General features: G+C 45.5%; 1 protein-coding gene across 2 annotated transcripts in view; it reads left to right on the top strand.

Annotated features, from left to right (window-relative positions):
* Nucleotides 1-17,855, top strand: part of PPP6R2 (protein phosphatase 6 regulatory subunit 2) — an 891,343-nt gene that overhangs the window by 354,194 nt on the left and 519,294 nt on the right. The gene's annotated exons all lie outside the window — the stretch shown is intronic.

Consider the following 17,855-nt stretch of genomic DNA (forward strand, 5'->3'; position numbering starts at 1 on the left):
GAGCAATGGAGTTCTCTGGGCTCGGTGCACTTTCTGAGAAAGATAGTTTCAGAGTTTTATTACTTGTATACCAGTATTTCGAGTAGGAGGATGCATGAGCTTCAGTTAGCACTGACTGCCTTAGATGGTTGATTTGCTTGCCAAATATTTTTAAGTTCCCTTAGGGAGAGTTTTGTAAGTAATAGAGGCTAGTATGAACTGGCTTCTTTTTTTCAACTGGTACCCACTCCAGTATGAACAAAAGCAGATTTATGTGATCATCTCTCTTTGCCCTGTGTGATGAGTCTTGCTGGTGCATGTGTGTTTGTCTTGAAGGAGAGCCAGGAGTTTCTAGGGGATTCTACATTTCAGGGAGTTGCCAGAATCCATAATTGCAAGTATAGCATTTGAGTCACTTGTTTGAGATAGTCTATTGGGATGAGTCATTTTAGTCATTGGCATTTGACTACTTTGTCTAATAGTTTTATGTAGGATTGGCAGTTGAGGCTTCTGGCCAGTATGAAGCCAACTGCCTAATTGTCAATATCTGACATATTTTCTAGTGTGTAAGACACTGTTTTAGTCAGATGGAACAGTTTGACGAAGCTGTATAAGAAACCCCATTTTGAGTTGGCTTGGTTATAGGTGGTGAAATGTCATACATTCAAATAATACATTTAAAAGTAAGATGCACAAAGAAAACCAGAAAGTCCTACCACCTTCTGGATTTAAGTTAAACCATGTTTGTCATATCCTGTGCTAGGTGCTGGAATTTCAGTTAAAATTGAGCCCTGTTGTCCTTTGGTATATGCTTCAGGCCGACTTAGATCTTTTCTGAAGTATTTGGCTTCTTTAGTAACAAATGGGTGCAATTGACAAGGTGGAACCTTGTGTTCTCGTATTCAGGTTTTATTTTCACATAGCCACCCTTGTTGCGCACAAGGAGTTGAAGTTTAAAAATGGTCACACTTGGAAATATTTCAGACCCTGGATTGCAAAAGGAGAGATCTAAATAAGAGTCACCTAATCACAAAACTGGCTACTGTTGTAGTATGCTTTACAGCCACCCAAAAAAAACAAATGTTCCTGTTCACCAAAAGGTCTGTAGTAGTGTTGTGATGTTGTTTGTGACTCTGTCTAGTCAATGAAAACAGACTAAGGGAAGAAGCACTTATACTGCTCTTGTGGCCAATGTGACATGTATGTTAGAGCCACTCAGATAGTCTGCTACTTTTTAAAGTCTCCAAGCTCTTCTAATCATGTTGGAGCATTTTTAAATGATGATGTGGGCAAATTTTACGTTCTCCCTGTGAGACGTCTAAATTGAGACTTGTTTGGACTGATTTAGATGCAATGCATATTGGACTCCAGTGGGAGAGCAGTTCTTGGCGGGAAATGGCCACAACACAAGAAACTGCACAAACGAGGCCACCATCTTGAGCAGCAATCACACCTGGTGTTTAATGGGTCCCAGAACACACCAGTCCATTTATTTCTCATATAAACCCATTCAAACCACATGCATCCTTCATCCATATCCTAGGTATGCTGAATTCCAACCACCCATGTTTTGGTGACTGACTGACCTTTTTGGACCGACATCGCTACAGTGGGTGGTGCAAGTGAAAAGGTCTGTGCCTCTGACTACAATCATTTGCCATAGTTTTCCATAGAATCTACTTAAGGGTATCCTTTACTTAAGCAATTTAATTTCTAATAAATGGTTCTTCCTGCAGATTCCTCACCTCTTGAATATCCATCCAGGTGTTAAACTGGTCCTGAAAACTTTTCCCATAGCTCTCCCTTGATGGAAGGGACATCAGCTTCCATTTGGCATTGGAAGTGACAACATGTGGGGGAGGAGGAGCATGTTATGCCCTGTTACGATACAAAAAAAAAGAAAAACTTAGCTCAGTCCTAGCTAGCTGTGGCAAAGAGCAGTCAGGCTTGAACAAAAGTGCAGGAGCTAACCAGTTAGAAGTACCAAATCAGGTAAGTAAGAAACATGACACAATAAATTTGAACACCAGTTTACAAAAATAGATTGTATTTTTTTTATCTTAAATTATGAACCTAAACAATAAATATTTGTTCAGGGAAACTGGGGCTATGATTTTTCTAAGGGAAGTAAATGCATTTTAAAAATCCCAAAAATGGTTTAGTTTAGCAGTTCCTAGACACCTGACTAGTAGGGCTACCTCTTTTAGCTTGGTCGGGCCACAGTGGAGTGGTAACCAGTCACAGAGACGACTTAGGTCCAGGGAGACAGGTAACTGTTTGTTGTTAGCAGAACTATGGTCCATTGTGTCTTTTCCTCCTTTAGCATAGTCCAGCCAAGGAGTGATCCTTATGCAGAATGCGGAGGACACTGAGATGCCAAAGATGCTGCAGAGATCTGGTGAGTATTCCTGGTGCCACGCTGGTATCCATGAGTGTCTCTGGCCCCAGGTCTTGGTCTCAAGTGGTGCACAGGACGGTGAAGGAGAGAGGTCCAGTGCAGGCCCAGCAGCCACTGATTAACTGGTATCCTGGTTCCAGAGATATTCAGCGGTTGACTGTAGGTGAATTTCTTTTTTTCACAGTACCCAGAGTCTACTTCGACATTGGCCATGGTTCCCATGGACTTGGGAACACCTTGGGTAGGTCAGGACTCGGTCACTCAGCAGGCACTACGTCATCCAGCAGTAGGCAGGCATTCTCGGCAGCTGGGCTTTCAACTGATCAGGTTCCTTTAGCTTTTGGTGGCCATGAAGCTCCACAGGAGGCTAGCCACCTATCCCTTAGAGTCATTTCTTCCATCCTGGAGGAAGTTAAGCTCTGTTCCATTAGCGGGCATAGCAGGCACAGGACTCTTTGCGGGTCCCTCGGATGCAGCCTCCTCTCTTTACTGGGGCAGTGAACAGCAAGGCAGTCCTTCAATTTTCTTTCAAGTCCAGTGGTGATCTGAGGCCTGGGGGTATAGGATATCACTTTTATGGCATCTTCTTGCGTGTGGGAGGAGAGGACTCGCTAGCTAATGGGGCAGTTATTCCCACAAAGCTATTGTTCCCACTTTACGTTGATTGCTGGTGGTTTGGCCAACATCTTATTGACAGAATACCCTTCTCTACCCGAATCCAAGATGGCGCCAACCTTGTTCCCCTGTGAGGAGCCCTGGGCACAACACTGGAGTGTGTTATTAGCATAAATGAGCTACTCCTCCTGTGAAACTGGTTTTGTAATTGTTTGTTCTCCTCCAGAGGAGACGCCAGCTGGGGTAGCTACATGTTGTCTCTGGTGTCAACTACTGCAGATTTACAGGAAAGAATGCTGAAGGCTTGGGCAACAAATTGATGACTTTTTAAAGTCACCTTTCTGTTAAAGGTTACCGTAAATCTGATCTCTGCAATAAGTCTGGTTTAATGTAACAATTAATTTGATACCTTGGAGTAATATCATTGGCAGTCTCAATTTGAAGTTCCCACTTAGCTTGGTGGCTAGTCAAACTCCCTGTTATGCACCAGCATTGCTACAGGGTAAATGGCAATTTCATGTTTTCACCCTTAGGGCATGTTAAGCATAAAAGGAACACACCATTCTTTTTAATATTAAGCTCTGTGTTGGGTGGGATGCCAAGGCTTTCCCTAGGGGTGGCTTATTAAAATTGAAAAGGATTGATTTGACTTCTCAAACAGGTTTATTTTTCCTTGTCATCTTGGCAGGTTTATAACTGCCCAAGTAGGCTGCACTGACCGGCCTAGAGTCACGGTTTCATCATGTCTCTTGTGGGGCACAATGAAGTGCTACAGTCCACTACTGACATTTAAACTACAAGACCCGAGTACCTCTTATACTCTTATACAAGAGTATTAGCCAGTTGTTAGCTAGTTGTACATGTACATTGTGGTTCAGAGCACATGCCCTAGACCTGGACAGCAGAGCCCAGTGCGCTACAGAGTTGAAAAACCAGCAACATCAGTTTTAAACTTGAGGTGGGGGTTGATAAAACAAAAAGGCCCTTATCTACATGGCCCCTTCTGGATTAAAGTTGATAAGATAAAAGGTGCTAAGCAATTAGCCCTTATCCAGGTAGTTCTCAGCATCTAAGTTGAAAAACCTGGAAAGGCCATCTGCATTGGCAAGGTCATTCCCAGGTCTGTGTTCAGTTGTAAAGCCAATTCCCTGTAGAGGAGGTAGACTACCTCAACAGTTTGGGGTACTCTCCTCTTAGTAACATGAGCCACCTGAGAGGTCTGGAGTTAGTTTGAACTTTGAAGTGAGTCCCAAACAGGCAGGGTCTCTACTTCTTTAGGGACCAAAGCACAGCAAAGGCTTACCTTTCAGTAGCAGTCCAAAGCTGCTCTTTGAGGAGGAGTCACCTACTTATAAAGGAAACTGCTTTTTCCTAGCCCTCATCATTTACATGTGGCGACTGTGCCACCATCCCATGCCCTGATGCATCTGTCTGGGCAATTAACTCTGTCTTAGGTGCTTGTAGGACAGTTGCTGTGCACATTGCTTGCTTGTGTCAAAGGTCTTCTGCCACTCTGCAGATCAAATTACTTTCATGGGCTGTTTCTTAGAATGAAGGCCTGCCAAGGGGTCGCAGTAGTGCCATTGCCCGTTAACAAACCTCCTGTAATACTCAGGTCAGGCCCACAGAAGGCTCTGACATGGGTGTGAGTCTTGGAAGGCTCCGAAGCCACAATTGTCTGGATCTTGGTCTTAAGAGGCTGCACATGCCCTCACCTATAAGTTAGTCTAGATACACGGCAAAACTTGTCTTAAAACAGGCTCGCCTGTTGCTGTGCCTGAAGCACTTCATACAGCAATATCATCCAGATATGCTGCATTGAAAGCTTCCAACCCATCCAGAACCCTAGTCAGCAGTTTTCGGAAGGTGACAGTTGCATTTGTCAGGCCAAAGGGCATCACTTAAAGCTGACAGTGACCCTTTGGCATTAAAAAAGCAGACATAGGCTTTGCTCCCTACATGAGGACTATCTACCAGTAACCTGAAATCAGATCAAAGGTGCTTAGGTACTTAGCAGTCCCCAACCTTTCAGTGAACTCATCCGCTTTTGGGATGGGGTGGACATCAGTCTTGGTGACTGTGTTGGGTCCCCTCTAGTTTGCACAGAATGTCATCTCCGCCTTCCCAACTTTTGGGTTGGTTTTGGATACTAGCGTCCCTGGGCCTCACCAAGGACTACTAGAGGGATTAATTACTCCTACCTCTACCATCTTCACAAGCTCAGCTTTGATGGTAGTCTTTACCTGGTCAGACAACCTGTTGATTTTACTTTTGACAGGTAACGTGCTTCCTGTGTCTTTGTAATGGACACACCGTTGTGTTAGAGAAAACAGTTTGCCATACTGTCCCAGCAACTGGTGACAGTCCTGCTGTCACTGTTCATTCAATGTGCAGGAGAGCACAACTCCATCCACTGAGCCATCATTGGTGTTGCTTGACAGAAGGACTGGCAGAGGCTCACTTTTCTCACCATCTATGACCATGAGCATAGTCATGTCAGGCCTGTCATGGTGTGGTTTCTGCTGGTTCACATGAATGGTGACCTCCCCTTTCCCTTCCTGTACATGGATAAAGGCCAGTCCACGTGCCCGTGAGGGCCTGGGAGCCACAGACTTCAACACTCACACCTTCTCACCTAGCTGGTACTCAACCGTGAAGGATGTCTGATCATACCACTGCTTCAGAAGCTCCTGCGTCGTCTTGACTCTATTTGCCTTCTTCATGCACTCTGCCATGCAAGACCTTAGATCTAGAACATGGTCTACTAAATGTTGCCTTGGCTCTTTGAGGGGCTTCTCCCAGTCATCTCTAACCAAGCCCACTGGACCTCTCACAGGTTGCCCAAACAATAGCCCAAAGGGCCTGAAGCCCACTCTCTTTTGTGGAACCTTCATGTAGGCAGTTAGTAGGCATGGAAGGAGAGCATCCCATCTCCTGCTGACTTTGTCAGGCAAAACCATGATTGCGTCTTTCATGATTTAGTTTAATCTCTCAACTAAACCATTTGTCTGAGGGCAATAGGGAGTGGTGAACTTAAAAGTAATATCCTATTCATTCCACATAGCCTTCAGATATGCAGACATGAGATTAGTCCCCAATCAGAAATTACTTCCTTAGGGAGCCCTACGCTGGTAAAGATGCTCAGTAAGGCTCTAGCCACTGCAGTGGAAATGACTGTCCTAAGGCAAAGGGCTTTTGGATGTCTGGTGGCATGGTCTACTATCACCAAGATAAATCTGATCTCAAAGGCAGTTGGAGGGTTTAGCGTACCAACAATCTAAATCCTCTAAGGTCTCAAAAGGAGTCCAAACCACAAGTAGTGGGATTAAGGGTGCCCTTGGTTGTCACCCTGCCTTGTCCCTGGTTGACAGGTGACACAGGAGTGACCTAACTATGGGCCTGATTTTGAAATCGGCAGACAGGTTACTCCTTTACAACGGTGAAAGATTTAGATCAACTCTAAATCCCATTAATTCCTATGGGAGTTCATTTGGGCGGACAGGCAATCTGTCACCGTTGTGACAGAGTAACCTGTGTGCCAAGTTCTAAATCGGGTCCTGTGACTTTCTCTGACATCTGGGACCAATAGAAATGGTTGACTAACCTGTCAAGGTTTTAGTCTGCCCCAGGTGACTAGACATGTGGGTGCTATGGGCTAGGTTTAGAAGGAAAGAACACATTTCCTGGTTGCCCCTGTTTTATGTCACTCTGTTTGGACTGTAGTTCACTGGGATCCTGCTAACCAGGACACAGTGACTGTGCTCTCTCTCCTAAATCTAGTTGTTGGTAACTTTTCACACCCACAATTGGCATACTGGGGCACCCATGTAAATCCCTAGTATATGGTACCTAGGTACTGAGGGCATTGGTACACCAGGGTCCCCCATAGGCTGTAGCATGTATTATGTCACCCATTGGAGCCCATGCAAACTGTAACCGCAGGCCTGCCATTGCAGCCTTTGTGTAAGGGTGCATGCACCCTTTCACTGCCACACCATGCCAGTGCACTTAAACATTATAAGTCACCCCTCTGGTAGGCCATTGAGCCGAAGGGCAGGGTGCATGTCACTAAGTGTGAAGGTACCCCTGCATGAGCAGGATACCTCTACAGATCCCAATTCCTGGACTCTACAGACTTGGCAGTTGCTGGAGAGGTAATGCAAAATAGCCTCTGGCAGCTTCAGTCACGTTAAAGGTAACGTTCTAAAAGTTGCATTTCCAAAATATTACTAAACATATTATTTGCCGCCATTTTTAATTTCTATTAAATATGAATGTAAGGTTTGGAATAGTGTATGTAGCTCGGACAGGTGAAATTATATAGTTCAAAGTGTATAATCTATGATTTGACCTTTTCTATTTTCCAGGAACATCCTTACCAGTAACAGTGTAGTTTTGGGCCTTTTTAAAAATTTATTTTATGAATGCAGTTGAAAAAAATAACAATAACAAATAAAGAAAAAGTAAACCATACAGCAGTTTCCCCATTTTTCATGAACAATGGATTTGGTGTACAGTAATTGTGTTAGACAATCAATATGACACCCATGTTGGAACTCCCTTACATAGTCCCACACCAATCAGTCGTCACGCAACCAACAGGCCAAGGATTCAGTTTGATGTGGCCGCATTTCCCTTCATGTTGCCTAGCTGTTTTAGGCACAGGGCCTTTTTCATTCAAGCACCTCGGTCATTTGTGATGTCATGTACACGCTAAATAGGCTCCATGTATCTTGAGGGCGAGACCATACAAGCATCCGTTCCCAGTAGTCTTCAAGTTTTTCTTGGCAATGGGATACATCCGTCAACCAGTCCGTCACCCATCGGCTGATGTGGCAAATGCTTTGCATGGCCACTCTCCTTTTGGCTAGCAGTAATAACATTGCTGTTAAGCGTTGAACACCAGCTGGAATATCTTTTATATATTTGAGGAGAGCGACAAGTGGTGACTTTGTCACCGGTTGGCCATTAACCGGGGCAGTACAGTCCAGGACCTCAGTAAAGTTGTCTGCAATTGCTACACATTTTCCAGGCAAGGTGTAAGAAGTCAGTGTTCATACATCTGCATTTCGAGCAGCAGGAGTCTGGGAGGAGGCCCATCCCGAAGAAGCCAGGGACGGGGGGAAAAGGAGGAAGAAAACACACTCACAATCACACACACTCACACACACACCTATACACACAAACTCTCTCTTTTTATCGCTCTTTCACTCTCTTGCTCTCCCTGATATTGATGCCAACCTGACTGGGAGTGTGCTTGGGATCCTGCTAACCAGGCCCGAGCACCAGTGTTCTTTCCCAAAAACTGTACTATTGTTTCCACAATTGGCATACTCGTGGCACACAGTTAAGTCCCTTGTAAAATGTACCCATGGTGGTGGCCAGGGAAGGACCCCAAGGGCTGCAGCATGTATTATGCCACCCTGGGGGACCCCTCACAAAGCACATGCACACTGCTATTGCAGCTTGTGTGTGCTGGTGGGGAGAAAAAGACAAAGCCGACATGGCACCCCTACCAGGGTGCCATGCACACAAGCCACTGCCTGCGGCATAGGTAAGTCACCCCTCTAGCAGGCCTTACAGCCCTAGGCAGGGTGCACCGTACCACAGGTAAGGGCATAGCTGCATGAACAAATTTGTCCTTACAGTGTCTTAGTTCATTCTTGGACATTACAAGTGCAGTGTGGCCATATTGAGTATATGGTGTGGGAGTTTGTCATTACGAAGTCCACAACTCCATATTGGCTTCACTGAATACTGGGAAGTTTGGTATCAAACTTCTCAGCACAGTTAACCCACGCTGATGCCAGTGTTGGATTTATTGAAAAATGCACACAGAGGACATCTTAGAGATACCCCTGTATGTTAGTCAAACTGCTAATGCAGGACTGACCAGTTTGTGCCAGCCTGCCACTTCCAGAGAGTTTCTGACGACATGAAGTGACAGCCTTTGTGCTCTCTGTGGCCAGAAACAAAGTCTGCACTGGGTGGAGGTGCTTCACACCTCCCCCCCCTTGCGGAACTGTAACACATGGTGATAAGGCTCAGGCCTCTTTTTACAGAGCTCCAGGGCCCCAGGGCAATCCAGTTAGTAGAGATGCCCACCCCCAGACAAAGCCTGACTTTTGGCTGCAAGTCCGGCTCGAAAAATTAGGGAAAACCAGGAGTGACCACCTCAGCTGGGACCCCACCGCTGAGGTGTCCAGAGCAGAGGTGACCACCTCCTTGCAAAATCCTCCATTGTCCCCAGGCGTTTCTGAGCAAATGTCCACCCTGGGATGACCCCTCCTCTCCAACACGGCGATGCCTGCAGCCTGAATCCGGAGGACCCCCCTGACCATGACAGATCAAACGAAAAATCCTGACGCCAAAAGGTACCCCTGCACACGCAGCCCCCAGGCCTTAGGGAATCTGACCTTCGTGCAACAACATCAAGCAGGCGGCCCTCCTCCTTGTCCAGCCTTTGGTTTCCTGGAACCGACCCCCTGGACTTCATCTGCAGCATCTTTGTGACCCCTGGTGTCCCCCTATAGGAAAGCATTGGGAACCAGACGCTGTGTTTGCACCCGGCCGCGTCTGCGCCACTGACGGTGTGTGTTTGTTGCTGACCTGTGGCCCCGTGTTGGTGGTGGTGGGTGTTTGGGGTTAACTTGAACCCCAACCTGTGGACAGTGTAACCCCCGGAAACTGGAACTGTAAGTCTTGTACTTACCTCAGAACTGTTTCTGAAAATTGCACTGTCAATTTTTAAAACAGATTATTGCTATTTATTGAAAAACCGTATAACTTGCAAATTGAAACAAAGTGGTATTGATAAATATGTTGGATACGTGCTTGCAGATGTACTTGAATCTTGTGGTTCTAGAAATAAAGTAACAAAATATATTTTTGCTATATAAAAACAATTGGACTGGAGTTAGTCATTGAGTGTGTGCTTCATTTATTGCCTGTGTATGTACAACAAATGCTTTGCACTACCCTCTGATAAGCCTAACTGCTCAACCACACTACCACAAAAGAGAGCATTAGTATTATCTACTTTAGCCTATGGGGAACCCCTGGACTCTGTACACACTATACATCATTTTGATAGAGTATATATAGAGCCAGCTTCCTACAATAACAACAACTCTTAACCCTCCCACCCACATTACGACACTCCCCACCCCCTGACAGACATTTGAGTTCCACATTAGTCAGATAATAAGACCAGGTACTAAGCATACCACAGCATGATAGCATATACAAAGCCTCATTGAAGCCCCCCTCTCCTGTGTCCCTTAAAATGACAACACTTCTAACGATTAATGCTCCAACCATTTAGCGCACATCTTGTAGAATTTATGTGGACAATCCCTGCCGGGGTATGTGAGTTTTTCAGCCTTCATGTACATATTCATGCCCTTTTTTCATTCCAGTAGCGTTAGGCATTCTCTGGATCCCCAGTTTCGGGCTATGTCTCTTATGGTGACCACTAGTCCAAGACTACATAGTAAAAGTTGGGCCCTAGGGAGGTCAACTTCGTTTGGGATCCCTATGAGGATGAGCTTGGGAATCTGGAAGGATCAGAGTGGACAGAACCCATTCAATTTCCCTAATGATTACCGTCCTGTACTCTTGTATGCGGGGACAGTCCCACATGTATGGAGAAATGAACCCTTAGTATTTTAACACTATAAACAGAATGGATCCTGGGCCCTTCCCATCCTGTGAAGGTGGTGCCTATCATAGTATACCCGATGGAGTATCTTAAATTGGACCAGTTGTAATCTGGATTTTACAGCCATTCCCTTGGATGCATCAGGGTTGTCTCCTAATTAACATCTTCCATTTCACCTCCGGCATCCTTTTCTCCCTGAGTCCCACTAGCCTGTCTGGCATATTGTTGTTAAGCATTTTATATGTGGCAGAGGTCACCCCATTTCATCCAACAGTTGTTCCTCGAGACTGTCGTAGTCTGGTATGCCCTTCCTAGGTAGTCTCTGTGTCCTCCATGCATGTTTTAGTTCTGTGTATCTCAAGAATTGGCTATCATGTGTGTCATAGCAAAGCTGGAGTGAGCTAAACCTCATTAGATCACCATTTTTAAGCAGATCTCCCAGTTTGTCAATCCCAATCAAATCCCATGCCTTGAAGCCCTGTAGTTTTCGCACCTCTTGGAGCCAACATCTCTCCCACAACTGCATTTCTTTTGTGGGTTTACCATGCCTCCTGATAGTTCTCGTGGCGATCTCCCAGGCTCTGATCACCACCTGTGCGGCCAGGAGGAGATGTGGAGTTCCACGGTCCCCTTAGAGATAGTGTAAATAGGGGGAACTGGTCCATTGCAATCATTCCAATTATAACTTTGGGTGATCAGGAGGAGCGAAGCCCCAGTCATTTATCTTTATTTAGTGAGAGGACCAATAATAGGCTTGCACATCTGGGAGGGCAATGCCACAATTGTATTGGTTGTGCTGTAGAGGCCCCAGGACAATCCTGGGATGTCTTCTATTCCATAAAATTGCCTACAGGTCTCCATTTATTCGTGTAAAGATTTCTTGGGTTATGGGATCGTACGTGTGCTGTAGGGCCTAAAGGAGTTAAGACAGCAAAATCATTTTACACATGGCAGCTCTTCACATGGGATTCAGGGGTAATCCTCGCTGCCTTTCTATATCCTTACGACAGGTTTGTATCACTCTTCCAAGATTGCGCTCAAAACAGCTGTCACTATTCAGAGTCTGAAATATACTGAGATATTTGAACCCCCGGTTGGTGGGAGACAACTGCTGGAGAAGGGGGCCGCAACCCCTGTTTGGGGTAATAGAGTGAGAATTTGTCCCAGTTAATACGGTACCCTGAGTGGTTCCTGTGTTCTTTAAACATGAGGAAGATCTGGGGCAGGGACTGGTAAGAGTAGTGTCACATATAGTAGAATGCCATCTACATAAAGCAAATTATTTTCCTTGGGTACGTCATTGTTTGGGATAGTGAATCCATGGATTTCTGGATGGCCCTTACTGTGCACGCCAGCATCTCAATGGTTAGGGCAAATAACAAGGGAGACAGAGGGCACCCCTGTCCCTGCTGATGGGGAATTCTGCAGACTTCACTCCATTCACCCACGTGGAGGCCACAGGAGCCCAGGATAGCAGTTCCACCTGGCTCCTAAATTAAGGGCCAAAGCCATATTTAACTAACATTTGTTCAAGAAATGGTCAGTGTGTGGTATCAGACGCCTTCTCAGTATCGAGCGCTAGGAGCATGTGAGGTTCCGGTCGGTCCTTTATTCCATTTAACCAGTTATGAGCTCATCAAAGAATATAACGTGTAGTTCTGCCGGTCACGAAGGCTGATTGATACTAGTGAATTAGGGGTGTAATGACCTGGAGTAATCTGGTGGCCAAAACTGTTTCAAGTATTTTAACTTCAGTATTGAGTAGATAAATAGCACAGTAAGAGGTGTATTGATCCCTGGCCTTGCCATATTTGGGAATCACCACAATGACTGCCTGTCGAAGGTTGCTTGGGAGGACTCCATCCAGTGAAGTTTCTTTGATTGTGTTAAGGAGGTGGGGGCCCAGGAGGTCCCATGTGCCATTTATAAAACTCTGCCGGGATCCTGTTGGGGCCTGGTGTCTTATTAGAGTTGAGCTTTGCTGTGGCAGAACGGGTGTCCTCCAGGGTAATATCTGCCTGAAGCATTTCATGGTTTTCCTTGTCCAGAGTGGGAGTTGTGATCAATGCCAGATAATCTATTATGTGGGGCAAAGTTTGTTGCGGTCTCTCTCTACAGATTTCTCCGTAGTAGTCAACAAATGCTTGGCTCTTTCCACGTCAGTGTCTACCATTCTCCCCTCAGGCGTTAGCACTCGGTGGACCCAACATGCTTCTGCCTCTCTCTGCCCCAACCAGGCCAAAGGTCTCTCTGCCTTATACGGTGTAAAAATACCAGAATTTGGTTTTTGTGGTCTAGAGCTTTGTATTTGTCTCAAAGCTGCACTAATTTCATTAGGAGAGCAGTGTCTAGTTGCGACGTTACAACTCATTCAAGGTTCAACATTTGACCCTCTAGTCATTCAAGGGAGGCCGAAGATTTCCTCTTTCTTTGTCAGATTTTAGGCTCTATCACAGAGGACTGTTTTGGAGATAAGTGTTCATTTTTCTTAAAATAAAGCTCTGTGCCTACTCAGAGCCCCACAGCAACCTCAGTGTCTGGTAAATCCCATACATTTAGTTTCTACCCCAACCCCTTCCATGCTGCCCTCCTATTTTCTCCAGTAGGGCCGAATGGTCTGAGAGACCATGGGCCAGATACTCTGCTTGATGTATCATGCTTACTTCGCCCTCTGGGGAGAAGATATAATCAAGGTGGCAGAGTACTTTATGAGTGCCAGAGAAGAAAGAATATGTTTTCTCAAAAGGGTGTGCTCTCCTCCTAAGCTCTGAGAGGCCAAGTGTGGTTGTGAATCGGGATAAGTGTATGGGCTGCGTTGTCGGGTCGGTTTACCTTGTTTTATCGCGCTCGGGCGTCAGCACATCGTTGAAGTCCCCCATCCCACCCCCAAACAAAACCCCCAAAACCCTGTGAAGTGTGAATGAGGACCCCAAATGTATTTCTGTCACCTTGTCAAGTGTGGGAGCCTAGAGGTGCAGGGGGGGCATATACACTAATTAGAGTAACTTCTTGTCAGTCCCAATGACCCCAACATATCTACCCAGGGGATCTGTCCACTGTTGTAGAACTCTGAAGGGTGGATTCTTCCTAATCAGGATGGCCACTCCCTTAGATCCGGATATATAACCAATGTGCGCGAATGTGACATAAGCATCCCCCCCCCCCCCGGTTGGATTTGTTTAATGTACTGTGCCACTAGGCCTCGTTTGATTCTGTCTCCCAAGCTATTAACATTCTAGGAAAGAATTGACTTCTTCTTAGTAGCAGTCATTGGGGTGCCTATATTGTGTAGCTGAGAGAGGGGAGGAGGAGGGTGAGGTGGAGCCTATTCTGTATTGAAGGAGTGCTACAGTAGTTATGGAGCTGATTAGGCTGAGGCATGGATCTTTGTCTGTAGTGACCCTTTCAAAACCAGAACCAATCCCCTTCATATGAAGGAAACATTAAACTCAATACCCCATCCACTCCCCGCCCTGCCCCACCAGGACACCCCTTGAGCGAAATCCCTTAAAAGCAACAAATGAACTGCTCAACAAGGTTGATTGAGAGGTCTATAGGCCACCCCCCACTGATTTAATTGCCCCAAAAAAGGTTGAGAACCATAGTTGTTGGGCCAGCTGTCCCTAGCAACAGTGGCCCTCTAAATGTAGCAGTAAGGTTTGCTTCAGGTTTCTGGAGTTGGCCATATAGTGGCATGGGAGCACACTTTGATCCTCTGTAGGCCCCGGATCATGTGCCATACTGTACAACTTGGGGCCACCTGAGTGGCAACAGTAGGTTGAGTTGGTGACATAATATTTGAAGTGTTCTCAAGAGAGTTTATTGCGAGCACCAAAGGGTGAGGATCGTCCGTTTCGAGCTCTGGCTTGCCCCCGACCTGATATCAACCAGATCTGTTCGTGATGGGCAAGTTTGCTCCTCTTTGGATCTGCATATGTGTCTTGTTCACATTCTGAAGCGGCCGCCGGAATGTGTGTTGGTCGCCCCGGTGAAGTCAGGTTATTTTATTTTTTATTTTTTTAGAAGGACCGTGTGCCCCTTCACTGGGGCCTCCATTGCTCCTTCAATCAGACCACCTCCATCGTGACGGAAGGGGCGCTGGGTTCCTCTTGGTCTCTGAAGTGGCCTGGGCTGTTCTCTAACCAGGCCCAGGCTTCGTCCAGGGATTGAAAGAAGGAGGATTTCCCCTGAAAGAGGACTTTCAGCTTGGCTGGAAAGAGGAGCTTGTAGTTCATTTGTAGTCGTCAAAGTCTTGCTTTGACATCATCAATAGTGTGCCGCTGCTTTTTGACTTCCCTAGTGTTATCAGGAAAGATGAGGATTTTGGAGTTGTCACAGCGCAGTTTGCCGAGCCTGCGCCCTTCCTAAAATGATATCTCTTGACCTGTGGGAGCATCTCGCGCAACCAGTTAGTTAGGAACTGCATCATTGTTGTAGAGACTTCCGTTATAGTAATGAGACTGCTGGATTTGGGCGACTGCACCATTGAGCACGGGAGAGTGAGTCTGTTCCTGTGCTGTTTGACAGCTGTTGGCCTAACCCTTCCGGCCAGCTAGCAGCACCTCACCAGTACCCAAGAGTAAAGGTGATTTGTGGCAGACCTTCGACTGACATCTAGATTTCTGAGGGAAACCGTGGTAGAACAGATCTTACCCCTTTCTCTCAGTCACATATGTCTCACACATACAAAGGCAAACAGAAGCAGGACTAGATTCAATAAGTTTTATTGAATCAACTGCATTCTATGTAAAAAGGCATGTACTGTGATTATAAGGATGATAAATCATAATAAAAGCAAGCAGTGACAGTGAAAGTGAAACATAAGGAAAGTCCCACCATAATGTCACAACAGTAGCTCTTGAATCCGCACCTGCACTAGTAATATTCTATAAATTAGCATGGCAGTGTAAACTCTGATCTGCCCATCAGTGCCCACTGGAAGGAACTCGTCCTTCATACCTGTGTTTGTAGGTAAAGAAGAAATCTGTTGGTCTTCTGAGAGTCATCCCACATGGAGGCAGAGAAGGCAACAGGTCTCAGTAGGAACTGCAAGGACGATGTGCAGTATGCAGTGGCAACTGGCCAGAGTTCCCCTCTATCGTATCGGGGGCAGTACAGTGTTTTACAATAAAACATCCAGTGTTCTGAGAAACTGCCCTGGGGTGACATGTATAATTTCTGTGTATGAGCATTGGGGACATGATGAACGCTTTGTGTATGCAGTAACTCATAAACTTATCACATTCAGCCTTGAGTGAAGAAAAGAGTGAAAACGTTGTGCAGAAAAATGAATAACAGAATTCTGCGCAAAAGAACAACTAATATAATAATAAAAATACCTCTACTAAAATTAATCCTTTGCTAAAATAATAATAATCAAAATAAAAATGCCATGTATCGGAGTGAAAGGGCACAAGCTGCAGGGCTCAGCTAAAATAATGTGCTTGTGTAATAGCTAAAGTAACCTCACGATACCCTCACCATTGTCGGTTCAAAGTGTAGAGGTCCCTACAAAAGCCTAAAGCAGAACCCAAAATGTACACATTGAAATGTCTATGCTGACAAGCAAACAGACCTAAATGTGGGTCAAATTAACACTGGTCAATTTAGAATTTGAAAATGTATCCGTCAATATAAGGCCAAATGTCAGCAATTCAACAATAATCATGGTCCTTAAGAAAATCGCCAGTTTCCTCAATTGTAATAGAACCCAGAAAATAACCAACTTTGGCGGATGTTAATTGAACCAATTTGTTGGCAAAGAAGGCGAGAGAGCACTCATGTTCCATTGCCTCAGCTCCAGCTGAGGTGGTAGCATCACATGCAGTGCCAGGTGTTGTAGCACCAAGAGCCACCTGGTCCTCAAAGGGTGACCTTCCAGCAAAAAACGCAATCAAAATGTGCCTCTCTGGTAATAAGCCCTCAGCAGATGAGCGCTCAAAGAAAGTATGCACTGCGTAGTAAGACACACTTGCGGTGCATGCTTGAAAGGGTACCACAAGCAATGAAGGATGGGCAGTACACCGATTAAAACCGGCCTGAATGACAGAGACCAGTTGCTCTCCAGCTCTTCCAGGAGTGGTGCTCCAAAGTACGGCATCAGGCGTTCACGACGCAGTTGGGCTGGTGGAAGTGCCATCAATCAATGTTGGGATGGGGCAGCCATTGCTAAGAAAGAACAGCAGCAGCAGAAGGCCACCAATTAATGCCAAAGAAATAGGGAATCCCTCAAACACTCAAGAAAATAGTGTATTGCTGAACGTATAATGCCGAATATAGAGGAAAGCCGCTGACAAAACCCAAACCAACAGCCTTAAAGAAATGTACAATCCCAGCACTGTTGGAGGCGTTAAAAGTTTACCCAATTAATTCACTGAAATGTCTTGGAAAGTTAGTATTTAGAAGGACTGTATCTCTGAAGATGACCTCGCCACTTGGAGAGCATAAATCTTGTGGGCAGATGTAAGCACCACATGTTTTTGAAACAAAAGAGCCTTTAGTCTGCTTAGCTTGTCAAAATTTACATTTGAAGTAGCAATATGAGGCCATATCTGTTACTTTCATCTTTTATGTGGGGGGAGAGGCGAAGCACATTACAGTGACAATTTGGGAGACTGAAATGATGTACGCAATTCCGTCGCGCATTCCACTGCAGTTCTCTTTGTTCAGAACCACATAGCTCCCACTCTAGAGCACCTGGAACCCTGATTGAATCAAAGGAACAGGAACTCCCTTCAGATAACAAGCTAAATTGGGTACTGAAGCATTACATGCTCCGTGCAAGGACAGCTGTTTACAAATCATCGAATGGCTCACAGAAGTCTCACACTCGCTTCTGCTAAGAAAGGCCTCCTTCCTGCCATGGAAACCATTCCCACACCTTATGAATGTAACAATCGCCTTGCCTTTTATAGCTGCTTCCAGAAATGTGCTTCACGCACAAGGTGAATTGAAGCGTGGAAATAGGCAGATTAAGAAACCAATGAATTAATCAGGCAAAAGATGGTATTTCCGCCACAGTGAAAGGAAACTCCATTTTCAACTTTTCGATGTTAAGCATGTCATACGTTGCTTCTTTCTTAGTCATTCTTTGTTGCCGTTGCATTAAATTAAATGTGGCAAACAGGTCTTTTGAGCTAACATATTGCCAAAACTTGTAACGTCAACCTAACTGCATAACTGATCTTAGTTGGCTTTGTCCAT

This window comes from Pleurodeles waltl, chromosome 4_1 (assembly GCF_031143425.1).
Source record: "Pleurodeles waltl isolate 20211129_DDA chromosome 4_1, aPleWal1.hap1.20221129, whole genome shotgun sequence".
NCBI lineage: Eukaryota > Metazoa > Chordata > Amphibia > Caudata > Salamandridae > Pleurodeles > Pleurodeles waltl.